Source organism: Ursus maritimus, unplaced genomic scaffold (genome assembly GCF_017311325.1).
Source record: "Ursus maritimus isolate PB19 unplaced genomic scaffold, ASM1731132v1 scaffold_28, whole genome shotgun sequence".
In the NCBI taxonomy this organism is placed as follows: domain Eukaryota; kingdom Metazoa; phylum Chordata; class Mammalia; order Carnivora; family Ursidae; genus Ursus; species Ursus maritimus.
The window spans coordinates 14670333-14688105 of NW_024425341.1; the positions used below are offsets into that span (position 1 = coordinate 14670333).

General features: G+C 41.1%; 1 protein-coding gene and 1 non-coding gene across 2 annotated transcripts in view; both read left to right on the forward strand.

The window, feature by feature from the left end:
- MTUS1 (microtubule associated scaffold protein 1) overlaps positions 1 to 17773 on the forward strand; it is a 187995-nt gene that overhangs the window by 11693 nt on the left and 158529 nt on the right. The gene's annotated exons all lie outside the window — the stretch shown is intronic.
- On the forward strand, positions 10939 to 11046 carry LOC121105672. Its single transcript, XR_005838305.1, has one exon. It is a non-coding gene; the product is annotated as a U6 spliceosomal RNA (small nuclear RNA).

Genomic DNA, 17773 nt, shown 5'->3' on the forward strand with positions numbered 1-17773 from the left:
TGTGAATGGTGGTATGGTTTTAGTTGTTTACTTTTACAGGGACAGCCCTTTCTGTATGGACTCAGTGGTCTCCTGGAACTCAGTCTTACTGTGTTTGACTCTCCTACTTCTTACCGATGGTCATGAAAAAGCTTAATTGATGATGGAATTCATATTGACAGGATGATGTAATCTTGACAAGAACAAGAATACAATTTTGTTCACCTCTCTATCAGGAGTACTTGGAATAGTGCTTTTATTAAGGTGCTTAGAAAAAGTGTTGAAGGAATTCTGACCTAGACTGAGCTAATATTTTAGATTCTCAGAGGTCTCTTGGTTTGAAACTGTGGGTACCGGGTATGTGGTCCTAAACTGCTTTTCAAAGTGATTGCTTACGTCTGGGGCTATAGTGCCCCGACAGGGTAGTGGGCAGAGACCTACTTCTCTAGGAGGGTCTAGGTGAATATAGGCAGGAGCTAACAGTAGAACGTAAAACTGCGTAAGTAAGGCAGGTTTGATGTCCACAAGGTCAGATCAAAATGGTGGTTGGTGCAGTCAACATGCAAGATTTTCACTAGGGTAGGAAGGATTAGTTGGAAAGTAGATTATAGAACAAGAGCCAGGAAAAACGTCTTTAGGTCCAAAATGAGTTAATAGATGTGTTTGGGAACATACATACTGCTGTTTACTGGCCACATGAAATGTGAAAAGAACATTTTTTTAAAGATTTTATTTATTTGACAACACAAGCAGGGGGAGTGACAGGTAGAGGGAGAGGGAGAAGCAGGGTTCCCACTGAGCAGGGAGCCCAATGTGGGGCTCAATCCCAGGACCCTGAGATCATGACCTGAGCCAAAGGCAGCTGCTTAACTGACTGAGCCACCTGGGTGCCTCCCAAATTTTTTAACTGATATAAGTACCATGCAATGCACTTAAGTGTATGAATAGGAGTCTTGATAAGTAATCTTCATCTGTGCAACTGTTACCCCCTCACCACCACCCCCCGGTCCTAGAAAGTTGCCTCGACTGAATGAACAAGTTGCTAAGTTCTGGTCCTAAAGTGAGGATAATAATAAAGCTTGTTTCACAAGGTTGTTGACTGTATTAACAGTAGCAACTAACAGTGTGTGTTAGAAAGTTTCCAAAAATTTCATTTAACCTTAAAACAACCTTACGAAATGGGTTGTTACCGTTGCATCAATTTTTACAGAGGAGGAGAATGAGGCCAAGAAGATTCGACTTGTCCAAGCAAGGCAGGTAGCCCAACAGCTGAGTAAATGAGGGCGCTCTCCATGAGTAATGCATTTCCTCCACGTGTGAGCAGTTCTACGGTGCTGGGTCTGTGGCTAGCAAATGTTGGGGAACCTTCTTGGCTATGGGAAGGAAGGGGGAAAGAGACCAAGAGTACACATTTAAACTGGGTTTTAATGTTGATTTTACTTATTAACTATGTTTCTTGGGCAAGACACTCCATGTCTGGGAAGACCTATAAATAGGAAAGAGGTGTAGAAAGTCATCATGGGACCTGTCTGTGCTATGGGGCTGTCACCGGGGAGGACACCTGTGAGAACATTTTGGGGACTTGGAAGTGCTCTGTGCTGATATCGTTTTCTCTGTGGAAGAGGTAGCGGCTGCTCCAGCATCCTGGCCTCACGCACGTCAGAGACTGTGGGCAGACAAGGAGGGATTGCCAATGTGTCAGAGAGACGTCCCCACTTGACAGTCTTGCTGGGGCGAACACTGTTTACACAGCATTTTCTCTCACAGGTCTCTTTGACATTCAAAGTCTTAGTTTTCCAGCTATTATATCAGCCACCCTCCACAATATTTTAAGTGTCCTTAGTGGCAAAATTAAAACCTGACTTTCTCATGTTGTCCCTCCAGATTTTTGGAGGGGCAGTGTTACTAGCTGATAGAATCTGAAAGGGTCCGAAACACCTGCCTGTTCCTCATCCTCAGTCCAAGCTTGCTCTTCTTCAGGGAGCTACACTCGATCATTCTCTCCATGTCCACACCAGTGGAGTCCACCCCCGGGGTTCCCTTAGGCTGGGCTCCACCTCTAATTTTGCAGTTTTTGTAGTTGTTTACTTGTACTTTCTTGTCTTAACTATTGGCTCTTTGAAGGCTCCTCAAACACAGGGACTGTGTTCACCATTGTGTCCCTAGCAGAGCAGCTGGTGCGTGGTAGGCAAGTAATCAATGTTTGTTAAATGAATGGAAGTTCTTGCAGTAAAAGGTCACTTCATGGCAGGGATACAGAAACAGGCAGGGTGGTACATGAAGAATGCGACCCCCCCCTTAGCTTTTCTGGGATGACTCGAGTACTGTTGTAGGGGGTTCCTCCTTTTGTAGCTAATTGGAGGTTCTGAATATTTAAAAAAAGAATTATCTCCTGCTTGAAAGTCTTTATTATTAAGGGAATAGTTGTAAAAAAAATTGGTAAGGTTTGGATAGCTAACTATATAACATCTTGCATTCATATAACGGTGGGAATAGAATTTTTCTAAACTGTAAGTGTGAATTAAGTTAAATCACACGGACATTTTAGGTATAAAAGTTAGAAAGATCTATCCCAAAGGAGAGATGTTACTTTGGTTAATATCTGATTAAAATACTTTTCGCAGGGGTCAGAATCATTTAGAGAAAGGCATGAGTAGATCCTAAAATTCTTTACTTTAAAAAACTGGACTGTTGAATTCCACAGATATCATTTGGGGGAGCATGAGTAAAACATTTCCCTCCCATTTCTTTTTCTTTCTTTCTTTCTTTCTTTTTTAAATTTAATTTATTTATATGACAGACAGCCAGTGAAAGAGGGAACACAAGCAGGGGGGGAGGGGCAGGAAGAGAAGGCTCCCATCAGAGCAGGGAGCACGATGCAGGGCTCGATCCCAGAACCCTGGGATCACGCCCTGAGCTGAAGGCAGACACTTAACAACTGAGCCATCCAGGTGCCCCTTCCCTCCCTTTTCTAAGTTCAAATCCTCTTGCATCCATCTCTGCCTTTAAACTCGGGGCCAGCCGGTCATGCCACCGGAGCCCACCCATCTGTGCAAATGGGAGCAGTGGTCCTGGCTGTGGTCAGTTTGAGATTTCCAGACCATAACTGAGCCACATGTTGCCATTAAGGATGGAGTCCTCCTATTACTGAATTATTTGAGGATTTATGGCTGAGGGTAGTCACTTCTAAGTATCTGTTTTGATTGACTTTGATGTGCCATTGATATTAAAGGCTGTTGCAGTCAGGCTGTGATATAATTGGTAGCCAGACTTGGATCCTTTTCATGAAGCTAAAGACTTTGCATTAAACACATTAATGCCTTGCAAATATAAAGCCAAACAAAGCCCAATTTGTGAATTTCCAAATTTTTCTATAGTATAACACTATGCATATTCAATGTCTTTAAACAAATTATACAGTCTATTCCTCTAAGTCTATTGAGGACGGATTCTAAGATCCCATAGGCTCCCTCTTCCTATACTCCCTTCTGAGAAGAAAAAAAAAAAGTAGCTAATTTTGAAACAGAGAGATTTTGTTCTGCTTATGAGGTTAAGGGAGGGAACTTGGCTGGGCTTCTTGCTTCCTGAGATCATGCTATATTTCTTGGTTCTCCTGGCACATTCCCACATTCAGCCATCCTAGATCCCCAGAGTAGATGGAGAAGAGGACATGTGACAGGTGTGGTCACCTTGAGGGACAGAGATTCCCAATAAGCAGATGCCACAACCAGAATCAGTGAGTGAGTCTTTACTGGTTGGTTCCCCCTCTGAATCAAGCTTGTCTTCTTAAATACTAGAGCCCATGTCTTGTCCTTAACATTTTCATGAGGTCTTCATTTGATGTTATCAGGAGAAATCTGGAGAACAAACATTTTTGACGCTGTCAATCTATGGGTTCAGAAAAGATGGACAGTTCTTTACAAAATCCAAGATGGGGGATGAATGAAGGCAATTAATTTTCATGTGACTTGATGCCCTTGGTGGAAAGGTACAAAATGAAATATATGAATGTGTTTTTTCCCTTTTTTTGGATGTGCTCTCCCTTGAAATTTCAATATTCAAACCGAGTTTGAGGTTCTGATGTTTCATTTTAGTAGTGAGCTGGAGAAACCAACCAAACACTGAACTTGAAATTTGCCTTACTATAGTTGTCTTTAATAGAGGCATAGCAGTGATGGTGTAGAGTGCTAACTTCAGATATATTTGGTGTTTCTGGTGGGCCTGTACCAATTATAGACGTTATAGTGTGTGGTTATATTTATAAATAGCACAAGGAGACACTTACCTCCTATTATTATACCATCTTGGTATATTCTTTTTTTGAAAGGTGACTAAAATTTTCTTTGAATGTTTTTATCACTACCTACCTCTTCCCAAGGTCAGCAAATCCAAAATCTGTGTTGTTACTGGACATGACATTTGAGGAGGAGAAAAAAAAATCTCAACACTGAATTGCTTTAAATTTTCCAGCATATGGGTTAAAACTCTCATAAAAGTAGGAAATTTCAGCTTTTAAAAAATTTTATTTTATTTTTTTCCCCAATGAAATTATGGGTACTATAGATTGCATGTCAGGAATGGGAATCCAGCCTTGGTTGGGCCAAGTGAGGGCAGTGGGTGGGTGGGGCTATAGAGGTCACGACCTCGCTGTGCTTGGGAGGGTGTCCTCCTTTGTAGCCCTTGGGAGATTCTTGCAGTGGAGTGTTGTTAATCCTACTGGGACTTGCCTGGCTTCTGAAGGGTTTCTCACTGTCTCATGATTACCTAGGGCCAAGTTAGGAATCAGAGGGGCCGCTGGCCTAAAAATAGTCACGGTTCGGGAGGAGGCACAGTGCCACTGCTCCGTTCTTGCTGCCAGAAGATGATGCCATAAGGAGACAGTCAAATGGGGAGTGTGTGTGTGTGTGTGTGTCTGAAGACAGGTGTGAAAAGTGTAGAGGAGCGTGAATGTTTTCTTTCTGGCTTCTATAGGGGGAGATAAACATTTTAGAGATTGACTTTCAAAAAACCTTAGAAACAGTAAAAGCAAATATGGGAGGTTATTCTTTTTATGATGCTGGACTTAGTGGGATATATTTCTAGATGTTTCTAATTTGTAAGAAAACATTTTGTATTTAATGTTGGTCACAGATTGTTGAGGAATGGAAACAGTGATGTGCCTTGTTTCCTATAGTGCCTGAGAACACAAAGTGAAGCATTGTTTGAAAATTTGAAGATGACAGGTCATTTAAACAATTTTATTTTTTACTTTAAAAAAAATAGCCATTATTTCTCCTTTTTTAAATTATGTTAGTTACCATACAGTACGTCATTAGTTTTTAATGAAGCATGGGACAATTTTTTAATCCAAGTGTAGTTGACGTACATTATTAGGCTAGTTTCAGATGTACAACGGTGATTCAACGTTTATATATTACGAAGTGATCACAATAAATCTAGCTAACATCTGTCACTATGCAAAGTTGTTGCAATATTAACTATATTCCCTGTGCTGTTCATTGCATTCCGCGTCTTCTTTTATAACTGAAAGTTTGTACCTTTTAACCCCTCTTCCCCATTTTACTTTTCTCCCTACCTTGCTCCCCTCTAGCAACCACCAGTTCTATGTATTTATGATTTTGTTTCAGTTTAGCTTTGTTTTTGTTTTTTAAATAACACATTTATGTGAAATCTTTATATTGTCTTGATCTGGTTTATTTCACTTAGTATAATACCCTCCAGTTCCAACTATATTGTCACAAATGGCAAGATTTCATCCTTTTTATGGCTAAGTAATATTCCATTGTGTATACCCCACACCTTCTTTATCAATTCATCTAATAATGGACACTTCTTCGGTTGTTTTCATATTTTGGCTATTGTAAGTATGCTGCAATAAATATAGGGGTGCATATATCTTTTCATTTGCTATTGTGAGTATGCTGCAATAAATATAGGGGTGCATATATCTTTTTTTTTCCTTTGGAAAAATACGCGGAAGTGGAATTGTTGGACCATATGGCAGTTCTCAATTTTTTTTGAGGAACCTCCACGCTGTTTTCTATAGTAGCTACAGCATTTTGCTTTCCGACCAACAGTGCAGGAGGGTTCCCTTTTCTTTACATCCTCACTAACACTTACTATGTCTTCTTGATACTAGCTATTCTAACAGATGTGAGGTGATATCTTTTGGTTTTGATTTGCATTTCCCTAATGGTTATTGATGTTGCATCTTTTCATGTGTCTGTTGGCCATCTGTATATCTTCTTTGGAAAAATACCTATTCAGGTCCTTCGCCCATTTTTAAAATCGGATTGTTTGTTCTTTTGGTGCTGAGTTGTAGGAGTTCTTTATATATTTTGGATATTGATCCCTTATTGGATATATCATTGCATATATCTTCTGCCATTCAATAGGTTGCCTTTTCATTTAGTTGATGGTTTCTTTTGCTGTGCAAAAGGTTTGTTAACTTGATGGGGTCCCACTTACTCCTTTTTGCTTCTGTTGCCCTGGTCTGAGGAGACAGATCCAAAAAAACATTGCTAAGGCTGATGTCAAAGAGATTACTGCCTATGTTTTCTTCTAGGATTTTTATGGCTTGAGGCCTTATGTTTCGGTCTTGAATCTATTTTGAGTTTATTTTTATGTATGGTGTAAGAAAGTGGTCCAGTTTCATTCTTTCAGGTGTCCAGTTTTCCCAGCACCATTTTGAAGACTTTTTCCCCTTGTATGGTTCTTGCCTTTTTTTGTCCTAGATTAATTAACCATACAAGTGTACCTTTATTTCTGTGTGTGTGTGTGTGTGTGTATGAGAGAGAGAGAGAGAGAGAGAGACGATGCCAAGCTGTTTTGATTACTATAGCTTTGTAGTATAGTTTGAAATCTGGTCTTGTTATGCCTTCAGCTTTGCAAGATTGCTTTGGCTACTTGGGTTCCTTTGTAGTTCGATTAAAAATTTCAGGATTATTTGTTCTAGTTCTGGGAAAAAATGTTATTGGTATTTTGATAGGGATTGCATTGAATCTGTAGATTGCTTTGGGTTGTATGGACATTTTAACCATATTAATTCTTCCAAGCGTGAGCACAGCATATCTTTCCATTTATTTGTGTCAACTTCAATTTTTTTTTATCAGTGTCTTATTTCAGAGTACAGGTCTTTTACTTCCTTGATTAAATTTACTCCTCGGTATTTTATTTTTTATGCAGTTGTGGACCTATACATTTAAAACTGAAGTTTCTGGAAAGATTATTTAACATACTAACAACACTTTGGATACATTTGGTGTACATTTTATGTTGAAGTCATACTGGTTAGGAGAAATTTCTGTAGATAATCTTTTCTAATGGTAGCTGTTTTCCGACTAGGTATGAGAGGTTCAAAACTTAGTATTTATTTTCCAGACTCCTTTTCTATTTAAGGTGAAACCAGATTACTTCAGATTTTTAAAATTTCTGTGGTCAAAAGATGAAGAGCTTTGTTTTCCCTCCCAGCCTCCAAGGTGACTGTGGAGGTCTGATCAGATAAGAGGCGGACAGTATTTAGTTTGAACACATTGATTTAGGGATGGATGGTCATTGATTTTGTTTTGTTTTTGTTTTAAGGGATTCTTTCACTGCATCTGAGTGTTGATTACTAAATTTAAGCAATATTCTCTGATTTAGGGGTAACAGGAGGACTCTCTTGACTTTGAAGGTATTTCTTGTTACCTTCAGTGCAAAGGCTAATGTGTTGCTAATTGTTGTTCTATGTCAGTAGGTCCATTTTTTGTCTCATGAGGGCCCGGGGCTTTGAGAGGGGATTTGCAATGAGCTGAGAACTCACTCTGATTGCTTTGTGGAGAATGTGTTGTAAGGAGGCAAGAGGCTAATGATTTACTCAGTCCTTCAGGAGAGGGAGATGGGTGTCTTGAACCTGAAGTAATAGTGAAGGTGAGAAATAGTTGCATTTGGAATATATTTTGAAGGCGGTGCCTATGTTACTTGCTGATTCCCCTCTTGCCCTCTCATCTCATCAAGGCTGACCGCTAGGTTTTTGGCATGATCAGCGTGGGCGCATAGAGGCAGCTTTTATTGAGAGTAAGGAATACTGGGGCGAGAAAGAATTTGTGTGACTCTAGAAGCCTGGAGTTCTTTTAGATGCAGGAAGTTTGAGTTGCCCATTAGGTATGCAGATGCAAATGTTGAATTAACAGTTGGGTCTTCAAATCTGGAGCCTTGGCGAAAGATCCAGACAATGAGATGCTTGTGGGGCTTGCCATCAAACAGAATGTATTTAAAACCAGATGAATGTAGGAAGAGAAGGGAGTAAGAGACTTGGGCCATGAATTACTCCCAACATTAGGAGGTTGGTCAGAGAAGCCTGCAGAGGCATTTGCCAAGGAGCAGCCTGTGAGTTGAGGAGGATAAAGATAGGGGAGTGACTCTGAAGTCAAGTGAAGGAGGTGTCTTGGGGCTCGAACCCTGCAGCGTGAAGAGTTTTGAATACCAGGCAGAGGACACTTTTGTTCACTTCTTGGTAAGTAAGTGTGTGTTTAGTGATCATTTAGAATCTTCATAAACTTGAGGAAACCATGGTAAATTCAGCCAAGATTAAAAACAAGTACATCTCTTGAAAACACCAGAACATGAGATTTAATTACCCTTTTAGGCAGTCTTATGTCAGGGAACTGTGTACATTCTGTTCATCACTTTTGAAATATCAGCAGTGGACGGGGGAGCCATAATACTCTTGAGGGCCCCCCAAATCCACAGCATTTTTTTGTATCTGGCCACTACCCCTACTGCCGTTTTGAGAGCTTCATTTGCTTACTTAGGAAGCCCCATCCTACATCATATCAAAATAATAAAATATAACCACACTTCATATATTTAAACAGTTGAGTTGCTAGTGAGTTAACTGTTGTTATTTTTTTTTTTAAGATTTTATTTATTTATGTGACAGAGAGACAGCGAGAGAGGGAACACAAGCAGGGGGAGTGGGAGAGGAAGAAGCAGGCTCATAGCGGAGGAGCCTGATGTGGGACTCGATCCCGGAACGCCGGGATCACGCCCTGAACGCCGGGATCAGGCCCTGAGCCGAAGGCAGACGCTTAATGACTGCGCTACCCAGGCGCCCCAACTGTTGTTATAATAGTACATCTAAAATCTTTCCCTGCTTTTCCTCTTCTCTGCTACTTATTCCTCAGGTCTCAGCTAAACACGTGACTGGCTCAGAGACCTTGACCCTATGATAGCAACCGGATTGCCTGTGCTTGCCTTCAATGACTACGATTTCTGTTTGTATCGTTGTTTTATTTTGTTCTCTTTGTAGTAACACCTACCAGAGTGTTGGGCATACGTGGGCACCTGATAAATGTGAATGAATGTCATCCAGTGTTAGAAAACACGTGCCTCAGTAGCTTTGGTTTGGTTTCCAAGCTTAGTGTCCTTATTTTTAAGTCAGACTGACTGAGGTATCCTTACAGCAAAAATTGGCTTTTTAGGTGGGCAGTTCGTTGAACTTTGGCAAATATATCATCAGCCACCATCAAAAAAATAGAAATGTCTATCATGCGGTTTCTTTGTGTCCCTTTCAGCCTTCTCCCCTGACTCCCAGGCAAATGCTGATCTCTGTCTGTCTTTATGGTTTTGTCCTTCCAGATACGATGGAAAGAGCATTACATGCCTTTTGTGATGGCATCTTTCACTTAGAGCAACATCTCAAACACACAGGCCGTTTGTATCAATGGTCTCCGAGTGGTATTTCATTATATGGACGTACTTCAGTTTTTCTTATTCAACCACTGATGATGGACATCTATGTTGTTTCTAGTTTTTGGCGATTTATTAGCTTTTTCTTCCTGGTTTTAATTAGTAGACAGGAAATTAAAACAGCATCAGTGACCCACAGCCCACGAACCCCTATTCATGTCTACTGTCTTCATTTTCCCATGTTTGTTCTAGACGTTTTGCATGGTTGTAATCCTAAAACACCCATTTTTCCTAGTTTTATAAACTGCATATTTTTTTTTAAAGATTTTATTTATTTATTTGACAGAGAGAGAGACAGCCAGCGAGAGAGGGAACACAAGCAGGGGGAGTGGGAGAGGAAGAAGCAGGCTCATAGCAGAGGAGCCTGATGTGGGGCTCGATCCCATAACGCCGGGATCACGCCCTGAGCCGAAGGCAGACGCTTAACGACTGCGCTGCTCAGGTGCCCCTAAACTGCATATTTTTTAAATGGTTGCATTTCATTGAGTCACTGTAATTTTCTAATCCGTTCCTTGGTGACATTCAGTTTGTTTCTAAGTCATCACAGTTGTAGAAAATGTGCTAATCATCATCTACAGTGTTCCTATGATAAATTCTTGGCAACAGTTTAAAACTCTTAATTGAAAGTAATAGAAATCAATTCAAGCTAACCGGGTTAAAAAATGGATAGGTGTTAAAAGGGTATGGAATATTTCTCAGAAGTTAATGTCAAGGACATTGTCTGGAACCAAGTCAGGTCGGTCATTCTTATTGTTCATTTCTGCTTCTCTTGGGGCTTGGGTAGCGTTCTCTCTGCAGAGACTTGTTTCCTCTGCTCATGAGCGCATGGCAGGAGGAGGCTAACTCCACAGTGCTGGGATTTATGTTTTCCAGTTCCAGGGACTTCCACAGACACACTGTGCCTCCCTAGCTATTTCAAATCCAAGTGGTGGGGGAGAGACAGTCTGACCCCATTTGAGATAGTCGTCCACACCAGGACGATTCACTGTTGTTCTTACAGTGGAGTCCACCTCAGTGAGTGAAAAGGAGACATTCTCTGAGAAAGGGGGTTGTTGTGAACTAAGCCTACACGCAGAGGTTCCCATTCAAAGTAAGATTACACAAAATCCATTTTATGACATTCAAGTTGCTTTTCAAAAGGGTAACTACAATATGGTCTCAGGAAAGAGTTGGGAGTATTACATGTATCTATTTTTTAATATTTGTTTTTACATATTAAAAATCATTTAGGTACCTGTCTCCACAGCTCGTATACTACGATTGGAACAATACAGAGGAAGATGAGCGTGACCCCTTCCCAAGGATAACACGCAACTTCATGAAGCATTTTGTCTTTTTATAAGCTAAGGCCTCGGATGTAATGTACAGCATAGTGATTATAATTGATGCTACTGTGTTGCGTGTTTAAAAATTGCTTAGAGAAAGACCTTAACACTTCTCATCACAAGAAAAAAAGTTGTTTACCTCTTCTTGGTTTTGATCCATCTCCTATTTAATGGCTAGCTAAGAAAATCTGATTTATTAGCATTTATTGAATGCTCGCTTTATGTTATGCATCGTGTTTGAGACTTCTGTAATACAAGGAAGTTCATGAGACGGCTCTTATTCTTGGAACCATGCAGCCAGGTTGAGATTTACTTAACCCTGGAGGAGTTTCTTATTAAGTGGTCCTTGAGTGGGAATGTTCCATATATAGGTAGTTGTGTCAGTCTGTCTGGAAGTAAGATCCACACTGGTGCTAAATGGTTTGGAGGGCTCGTAGGAACCGCAGTACCTTGATTTAACTGCCTGTCTAGAAACCTGTTCCCAGGGTGTGTGACACATTGTGAGGTTATGTGTTTTGTGCTCACTTTGAGTTTTACGCTCTTCGCTGGAGCCCCCTAGGCTGGCCAGGCTGCTCTACCTGGAGTCTGCAGGACTCCCCCAGTGACTGCTGGCCACGGGTCCCACTGGCTGTCCTAGCGCCCCCTTCTTAATTTTATTTATTTATTCTTTATTTTTTTATTTTTTAAAGCTTTTATTTATTTATTTGACAGAGATAGAGACAGCCAGCAAGAGAGGGAACACAAGCAGGGGGAGTGGGAGAGGAAGAAGCAGCCTCATAGCAGAGGAGCCTGATGTGGGGCTCGATCCCACAACGCCGGGATCACGCCCTGAGCCGAAGGCAGACGCTTAACCGCTGTGCCACCCAGGCACCCCCCTTCTTAATTTTAAACAACTTCATCTAACACTCTTTGTCAGCAAATGCACTCTGGTTACTATCCTAATTGTACCCTTCTCTGAAATCCTTTATTTCGTGACTTTATGTTGGTACAATGAGAATTTAAATAAGATTTTCACAATGAAACTCACCAGGTTAAGGTGTCTGTTCACGTGTATAAGTGGATTCTTTGTATGTGATGGTCTAACTCAGAAGAGCTTCTCCCTGGCAGCCGGGTCGTGCCACGGTGGTCAGCATGATGATGCATGCTAGGGTGTAGACCCTTCTATTTGCGGGTTTAATATTTGAGATACCGGATAGTTATGAGGCAGCCCAAAATTCGAAGACACGTAATACTGTATTTTTCTCCTATTCTATAGATTAGGAAAGTTGAGGTTGCAATGAAGTTATGCTGTTAGCTCTAGTTCTTCTGGTTTGTGGTCTGTTTTTGGTTTGTTTGTGGTAAAATATACGTAACATAAAATTTACCATTTTAACCACTTTTAAGTACATAGATCAGTGGCATTAACTAAATTCATAATGTTGTGTAACCATCACCATGATCTAGTTCCAGAATTTTCCATCAATGCAAACAAAAACTTTGAACTCATTAAAGGCTAATTTTCCATTCAATCTTCCCACCAGCCCCTGGTAAACACTATTCTACTGTCTGTATGAGTTTGCCTATCTTGGTACCCCAAGTAAGAAGACTGCTACCATATTTGTCCTTTTGGTCTGATTTATTTCATTTAGCGTGTTTTCAAAGTTCATCTGTTTGTAGCGTGAGTCAGAATTTCCTCCCCTTTTTATGGCTGAATAATATTCCGTCGTATTTATGTACCACATTTTATCTATTCATTTGTTGATGGACACTCAGATTGCTTCAACCTTGTAGTTATTGTGAATAATGGTGATGTAAACATGGGTTTACACATATCTGTTCAAGCCCCTGCTTTCGGTCCTTTTGGGTATATACCTAGGAGCGGAATACAAGGTCATGTGGTAGTTCTATATTTAACTCTTTGAAGAGCCACCAGATCATTTTCCACAGCTGCTGCATCATTTTACATTCTGACTATGAATTTGAGAGCGTTCCAATTTCTTCACATCCTCACTAACATTTTGATAATAGCCAAGCTAATGGGTGTGAAATGGTATCTCATGGTTTTGATTTGCATTTCCCAGAAGACTTTTGATGTCGAGCATCTTTTCATGCACTTATCAGCCATTTGTACGCATTCTTAGGAGAAATGTCTTTTCAAGTCCTTTTTTTTTCACATGGTGTTAACATTTTGAATTAAATTTTCTGTTCCTTGGTTTCATTTCATTGTCCTAGATACTGGCTTTCTTATGTGTGTACTAAGATAGTTGGATTGAAAATGGGGAAGAAAGTTCTCTGCTTTGGTGGAAGATGTTAAGAAATGACAGATCTAAAAAAATTTTTTATTTTTATTTTTTAGAGATTTTATTTGTCAGAGAGAGGAGAGAGAGAGCACAAGCAGAAAGAGTTGCAGGCAGAGGGAGAAGCAGATTCCCTGCTTAGCAAGGAGCTGATGATGCAGGACTCAATCCCAGGACCCTGGGATCATGACCTGAGCCAAAGGCAGATGCTTAACCGACTGAGCCACCCAGGTATCCCGACAGATTTTTTTTTTTTTAAAGATAGATTTATTTATTTGAGAGAGAGAGAGAGAGATAGTGTGTGTGTGTATGTAGGGAGGGGGCAGAAGGAGAAGAGAGAGAGAATCCCAAGCAGACTCCCCAGTGAGTATAGAGCCCAACATGGGGCTCAATCTCATGACCCTGAGATCAGACCTGAGTTGAAACCAAGAGTTGGACTCTTAACTGACTGTACCACCCAGGTGCCCCTGACAGATTTTATCTTTGAAGCAAAATTTTGCTCTTGGTGTTTTCAGGTGGGCTGTTTCCATACACAAGGAGTAGGCAGGAGACCACGGGTCTGACTGGAGTGAGGAAGGCCTGAAGTCTTATGTCTCATTTGGGATTGTAAAGGGAGGAGAAGGAAGAGGCAGGGTGGAAAATGAAATTCCTTCCTCTTTCATCTCTTTATGTTTTAGAAAAGCAGAGAACATTCTCCCATTTTTTCCCCATTTGTGCTTCCATACACAAGGAGTAGGCAGGAGACCACCTGTCTGACTGGAGTGAGGAAGGCATGAAGTCTTATGTCTCATTTGGGATTGTAAAGGGAGGAGAAGGAAGAGGCAGGGTGGAAAATGAAATTCCTTCCTCTTTCATCTCTTTATGTTTTAGAAAAGCAGAGAACATTCTCCCATTTTTTTTCCACCCCTCTTCCTCTACTCTCTTCTGACTCCTGAGACTGGAGATGATGGCAGTAGAGTCAGTAGCAAAGTAGCTTCTTTAATTCTCTTCTGTGACTGTGTTTTGTCCCCATTGACACAATGCCTTAACTGGTGTTCAGCTGCTTGGTCTCCATACATATATTAAGTGCTAGGGGAGTGTCTTTCTTACATTATAGATTAAATGGGCTTTAGATTGGGGGCTAGCCTGGGAACCTAATCATCATTAATCCCATCTCTCTAGGAAAATGAATTTTGACTTGGAATAAATTTCCAAATGAGCTTTGGAGGATAATGTGCTTGTAAGTTGAGGACTGCCTGTCCCAGCAGTGTAGCAGGGGGGTGTGATGAGGTGCCTGGGGTGGAGGGAGAACATGTATGTGCAGGGGCTGTGGACTGGGTCAGACCCTGGGCTTCGGAATGAGCACGTTAACGTCTGCATCCCACTTGCCTATTGTGTGCTTTGTGACTACGTTTCCATCTTAGAAATTGTAGCCGTTGATAACACGTGTGTTATGTGGGTATAGTATCTGAGTGCTGGTTGACTCAGAGTGATGGGGGAGACGTGGGAGTTTTTCCTCGAAGTGCCTGCTGCACGTGTGTGCTACGTCAAAGTGCAGCATCTTACCGAAGATTTCCTTTGTGCAGAGAGGCCCCTGATGCAAGCACTGGGCCTTCTGACTTGCTTCCAGCGTCTTCAGAGCACGTCCAGGCGTCTGTGATAACTGGAGCTGGCTGAACTCTTGGTGAAGACCCTTCCCCCACCGCTGCACCTGGACTTGGTGGTCTCTGGCATCCTACAACGTTTTAAAAGTTGGGTTCAGAGATGTTCATTTCCAGTGATGTCTAATTCATTATTTCTGCTTCTGGGAGGACTTCTAGTCTTTCTGTATAGGATACCATGTAACTTTTTCCCTCTTGGGTTCTTACTGGCATGTCAGGGAATAAAGAGAGGTTAAGTTTCTCAACCCAAGTTAACTTTGTGCATCAAGTAGGGGAAAGGAGGGCAAGTTCCGAGTGTGTTTTGCACATGCCTAGGAAACTGGAAACATGATTTAGTTTCTGGTAGGTAGTTTGCCTTTCTCAGGAACGTATTTGTGGAGGTTGAATCTCTTTCTGATTCTCTAACATGGATTAAGCAGTCTTGTCATATAATCTTTGCATAGTTCCCATACCAATACTTTTTCAAAGACCTGTGTTGATTTTTGTTGTTGTTGTTTTCTTTCTACCTCTCTCCCTTTGATTATTTGTGATGATTGGCAGGTGGTTGTGCAGTTTCAGGAATTGGGAAAACTGCTATGGTGCTTTACCCCATTGAGTAACCAAATGTTTTCATGCCTAGATAATTTTTATCACTGACAGATACCGGGTTAAAAAATGTGGAACATAGGGTGTTTGGTTTGGGGCCTAGGTTCTCTTTGTAGAAAATGTCATCTGTCTTGAGACCCAGTTGAGGACTGAATGTCCTGGCTCCTTATCTTAATTGGCATCAGCGATGGTGGCCACAGTGCTTCCCTCCTATGACATTAATGCAGATGACACTGGCCTCAGGACCAGATGATTTTGTCTCAGCAGACGCACATGGTAGTCATAATTACAAATCACTATCTCCTTTGTGGTGTAGTCAGTGGGAGATAAAGAATAAGGGGGGTTCGGGTTTGGGTAATGCAAGTGAAATACTCTTGTTTTTGTTTGGAGCTTTGGGACACAGACTGCTTAATATGTTACATAGGTGTGGGATGTCTTTGGTCGTTTTTGTTTTTTGTTTTTTGTTTTTTGTTTTGTTTTTTTAATGAGTTGTTTTCTGTAGGTTTGTCTCTAGTGTGTGCAGGTTTTCCTTTTAGTATATTTGATGTTCTCACTGCAGGATTTGTCTGTTACTCAATGCCATTTCCCCTAAGACAGTTGAATACACAGTGTTAAAGAGGATAAAAATTTGCTTGTATCCTAAATGCACCATTAAAGAGCAGCTGAAAATAAGAGTTGTGATCCTGGTTGTGTCTCTAAGCAGCTGTATGAACTTGGAAGGCCTTAGGGCTCTAAGGGCACTGTTACCATCCTCTTTATTTTTTTAATTTTTTTAAATTGCATAATAAAATTGTATTTTAATGGAATGGTTTGGGCTCAAGATTCCTCCATAAACCATCCACTTTAATGTAAACGTACTGCTGCTGAGTTTCTTTTCTGTAGAATGTGGTGTGAACGGTGACCCCTAGAGTTGGGCCACAGAGGCACTCCTAGAAATCCTAACTTCCTCCCTAGACCACCCTATTCTCCTAGAATAAGGTTGCATAGAATGAACTAGATGCTCTGAGCACCGGAAGGGGTGTCCATCGTCAGTGTTAGCCCCTCTTCCATGACTGGGCCCTGTTTCCAGGAGAATTGTAAAATTATTTTTGTTAAGAAAAGTAGTGTTTTATTTCCAGAGAATTGATATAATTGTTAACAATAGTATTGCTCTAGGAAAATGAATTTTGAATTAGAAAGCATTCCCAAATGAACTTGGGGAATCACCTGTTTCTCCGTTGGGGACTGCGCGCACCCCCTCCTCCACGCAGTAGAGCTCAGGGTTGTGTGTGACGTGCGTGGGGTTGAAGGAGGACACGTTAGTGCAGGGGCTGCGGCATGGGTCAGAGCGTGGGCTCCAGCGCCAACAGGTTTGCACCCAGGTCCCACTATTGGAGTGTTTGACCTCATGTGTAGACTGCCTGCCTGCAAGACTTGCTGGCATTATTTCGGTTATCTGCATGGGACAGCCTGTTGTCGGGATTTAAAAGGCATTCATTTCAGGGGCCTGTATTGACTACGGGGAGAAGTCAGCTTCAGTGACTCCAGTTACTAGTAATGCTAAGAGCGGTTACACTGGCCCAAGATTTCTAAATCTTCCAATTTCACTTTCTCTGAAAGAAATGTTGATCCAAACAGTGCAATCTGTAAAGAATGGGTTTTCCTCCACTGGAGTGTAAATATTTTTAATATTTTGGTATTTAGATAAGATTCCCAAGATGATTATAAATATTTAAATAATTACAAAGCAAATTTATATGTAAGTTCCTTATACATAAATCATCTCATAATCCGTGAGCACTCAGAATTTCCTGAGTTTAAAGGCTATGAAAATCGTCAGTTTTTAGTATAGGAGGTAATATTCCTACACTGATAGAAAATGAAAAATCAAATTGAACTTAGATCAATAAAGAGTATACCTTAAATCTGAATTCCTATTGTGATGTGGGTACATACTTAAGACGTTTCCTTCAAAACTTTTTTTTTTTTTTTTTTAAATTCAAGTCACTGGAATATTCTGGGTTCTTTAATTAAGAAGCAGTCACCCGGGGTGCCTGGGTGGCTCAGTCGTTAAGCGTCTGCCTTCGGCTCAGGGCGTGATCCCGGCGTTCCGGGATCGAGTCCCACATTGGGCTCCCTGCTCTGCTAGAAGCCTGCTTCTTCCTCTCCCACTCCTCCTCCTTGTGTGCCCTCTCTCGCTGGCTGTCTCTCTCTCTCTGTCAAGTAAATAAATAAAATCTTAAAAAAAAAAAAAAAAAAA